The sequence below is a fragment of the Amyelois transitella genome, chromosome W (genome assembly GCF_032362555.1).
Source record: "Amyelois transitella isolate CPQ chromosome W, ilAmyTran1.1, whole genome shotgun sequence".
NCBI classification, from domain to species: domain Eukaryota; kingdom Metazoa; phylum Arthropoda; class Insecta; order Lepidoptera; family Pyralidae; genus Amyelois; species Amyelois transitella.
This window is the reverse complement of record NC_083536.1, coordinates 11,720,729-11,724,730: the sequence shown is the minus strand read 5'-3', so window position 1 is coordinate 11,724,730 and position 4,002 is coordinate 11,720,729.

Here is a 4,002-nt window from a genome sequence, read left to right as displayed (position 1 = left end):
TAACCGAGGCAATAACGCAGTCTGTTGTCTTTGGTATTTTTTTTCAATCATTTAAATATCATTGGTCCGCCCAAAACTTCTGTAACAACCAACAGAAAGTCTTTGTCCTTCGTTTTTTATTTTTTAAACCAATGACAATTAACAAAAATTTTGTAAATAAGAACATATTCGTGAGTGAAGTACGCGACAAGACAAATGCCTTCCGCCATTATTATTTTTATTGTGCGGTGTGTAAAATTTACTAACGGAATTATGTCAAAATCTTTTAGAAGGAAAGTGTTTGTTTAATGTATTACATATCAAATTACAGCTTATTAAATAACCTATTTATTAACATCATTTGTTCTGGCCTAAATTTATGATTTAATGTCGAGAAATCGACATTACTTTTACGAACTGAAATCGAACTACGATCGACAATGTTTTCATTCGTTTTCATATTTATTCTATCAAACTAAGTACCATATAAACTATATAAAGTTTAACGTAAATTTACTCAGCTCTCTTGGTTTTTAATTAATTCTGTTGAACTAGTTATAATATAAACAATAATTCGTAATTATGTGATTTCGATCGTCCATATTGTTCATTGCATGGCATTGACCTTGTAATATTGCGATCGCGATTGAAGTCGGTTAGAAAGTACCGTTCGCAAAAAGTTTTGCAAATTTGTTTAATTATTTTTTCTTTTAAATATTATTTTCACTTTGTTTATTTAATAACATAGTCAAAATATTTCTTAAAAAAAAATTTAAACCACTTTAAAAATAGGTCTTATAAGTTTATCGAGTGTGTGTTTAGTGGTAGGCTTACGTTTATGTGGCGGAAGTTGTAAATTTTAATTTAGGGTTCTGCACTTAGATTGTTTCGTAATGCTTTGACATTGACCAGGGTTCTCAAGTGATCTGTATTTTTCATTAAAAAAAAATGTGGAATGGCTATAATGTGTATTATTAAATGATTGAAATTATCATTATTCCCTGATTTATTTATTTATTTAAAACTTTATTGCACAAATTAACAAAAAATATGTACAAAGGTGGACTTCATGCCATATGGCATTCTCTACTGACTAGTCTGATGACTGACTAACCATCAGACCAAACTGTGATAGCAAAACGGTGCGATAAAGTACAAATTATCTATTACTAGCTGCGCTCCTGGGCTTTGGTCCGTGGTCGTGAGAATTTCGGGATAAAAATTAACCTATATTTCCAGGTAATATTCTACCTATATATTAAATTTCATCAAAATCCATCCAGTATATTTTACGTAAAAGAGTAACGAACATCCATCCTTACAAAGTTGCATTTATAATATAATATTAGTAGGATGGATCTGGAATATAAGAATATCCAAGAGGATGTTATATAAATGTAAGTAGTACCTACCTATCGCTACACAAATCTCAAACTCACGTTCGATCTATGTGATTTGTTCTTTTTTTTATTATAGCCCACGGCTCCGCCCGTGGTAAAAAAGGAGCTCCTGAAGGTTTAATCTGTCTCTGTGACAATTTCATCAAAATCTGTGCAGTATTTTCTGGATTTATTCATTACAAACAAAAAAAAAAAACAAATCTATCGCGGAGAAGCGTTATTCGGCTAGGCGGAAAACAAGGATACCTTAATTTTTTATGAATACTAGTGTAAAAAATATATATTATTTATTTGTTAGTTAAGCTATCTGAATATGTTTTTAATAGTCAATTTATTGTATGGTATTTTATTTAGATTAAGGAGTTAAAATACGACACCCGAATTCTGGTGTATTACAACATTTATACTGAATGGACCCACATAAATTATTCGATACTTAGCAAGAAATATGGTCGATTCATTCACTAAAACACGTTATGGATTTTATTTAAAAAAATACACACAAAAAACTTGCGTAAAAATGACACATTACGATTGAATTACATTTTTGTTGCTAACGGTATGTTGCTCGATTCGTGGCTACGCACCCCGCCCGCACCCCTTCTTCGCCAACGGTCGAAATTGACAGTGTCCGGCGGCAATTGTTTATCGTATGTCATTTGCATAGTATATAATTAATAAACAATTGAAGAGTGATTGTTTGTGTTCAAGTGTTGTGATTATACTCATTCGTAGCGGAATTTACTAAGCTTTGTGTTATTGGAAAATATTTTAATGAAATGGGAATGAATTTTGTGCAATTAACGTGTAAAGTGTAAATGGCGGCCAAAAAAATGTCATCTTTAAAATGTTCGGGGCTACAGATGATACTTGAGGTATTTATTAGTATATAATTTTACTTTTATCTTGATGCTCGTTTCGTTATCTTTTTTTAGGTATACCGTTCATTGAATATAATTATACGGTTGAAGCACAAAGTTAACTTTTCTGCGGAAAGTCGGCAAAATTTTCATTGTACGGGGACGTTACCGGAGTGTAGACCTTAGGAAATGCGGACGCGTCACGGGTTGTCATTGATGACACTGTGACAGTGTCGCTTGGTGATTTCTGATTTCCTTCATACTCAAGCGGGTAGGTCTGCGTGCACCCAGAGAAGCGCCAAGTTGAAGCAGAAAAATCAATAACCATACCTGCAGCGTTGAGGAAATCAATTCCCAGGAGTGTGTCGTTGTTGTCAGCATCAGGAAAAATCATGAAGTCTACTCGAACACTTCTATCTACAGTGATGGTGACGTTTACAGTTGCCACCAGGACCTCATGAAGATGCACAACACCGTCAGCTAGCTTCACGTTCACCTGTTTGGAACTAAAAGTAAGCCCCTTATCTCTAAAAATTTTATAAAGCTTATGTCCGGCAACCGAGCACTTTGCAGCGGTATCAACTAAAGCCATGCCTCGCATTCCAAGAATTGTAACACATAGCACAGGCCTTTGCTGCGTAGAGCATGCAGTAGTCGTCTGTAAAACTTCAGACGCAGAGAGAGAAACCGCAGGCATAGTATCACCCAAAAAACCAGTGTTTGTCACCGTAGACACGGTGCTGTGAGAAACAGCTGAAGGTGTGAATTGATTAAAGCTAAAGCAGCAAGACCCATGAGCCGGTAAGATAGCAGGTGTATTCAACCTATTAGGTGGTTGTTTAAGATTAAGATCCACAACAGGCAGATTTACCCTACTAGGTAATTGATTAATGTTAGGTTCCATAACAGTTACTGTACTAAATGTATCATTTATCAATTGTTTATCACTTGTCACATCCGAACGTGTCTCATTACAATAACCTGAATTGCAATCGGAGGTTTTAAGATGTAATCGTTCATTAAAATTATTAGTAACAAAAGCTTGGTCGCACAGCTGTTGCGACTGTAGGTATGACGATCTATAACTACTACTAGGTGACATCTCGCGAGAATTGACATCGAAAAAACTACTATTGATAGGTTTGATGTTATGACTTGGAGTAGAGAAAGTAGTAATTTGATCACTTACCGAACCCGATGAATCGTTGAATGTGAGAGATGCGAATGATACATTACTGTTACACGTAGGACATTGAGAGCGCATGAACCCTCTCGCACCGCAACCGTAACAAATAAGCGAACCCGACGATTTATCACTGTTATCACTATCACCGCACTTTTGTAACTTTTTACATTCTTCCCGTACGTGACCGTATTTTTTACAATAAACGCAACGCAGTTTCTTGTTCGATCGTTGATTGGAATCGGCGGTGACATCCACGGAATGTCGCGTTGACGACGCTGCGCTCGCGGCTGGTGTCGGCGTCGCGCCGGCATGGGCGCTCGACCCCGTCGGGGCCCGAGCCGTGCTGCTGGCGCGGCGGCCGTCGTACGCCGTCGGTCTCGGTCGTCCTCTTAGCGGCGGACCGGACTGCTGATGGGTCTGCGTCCCCACCTCCTCCTCGATTTCAATAGACCGGGCGAGACGAAGCATGCCGGAGAAATTTTCGAACTCTTCTCTTCGTAAGCGTTTACGTATTCTTGTATCGAGTAAGCCGTAAACCATATCGACTTGCGCTCTTTCGGAAATATCGCCGACGGGA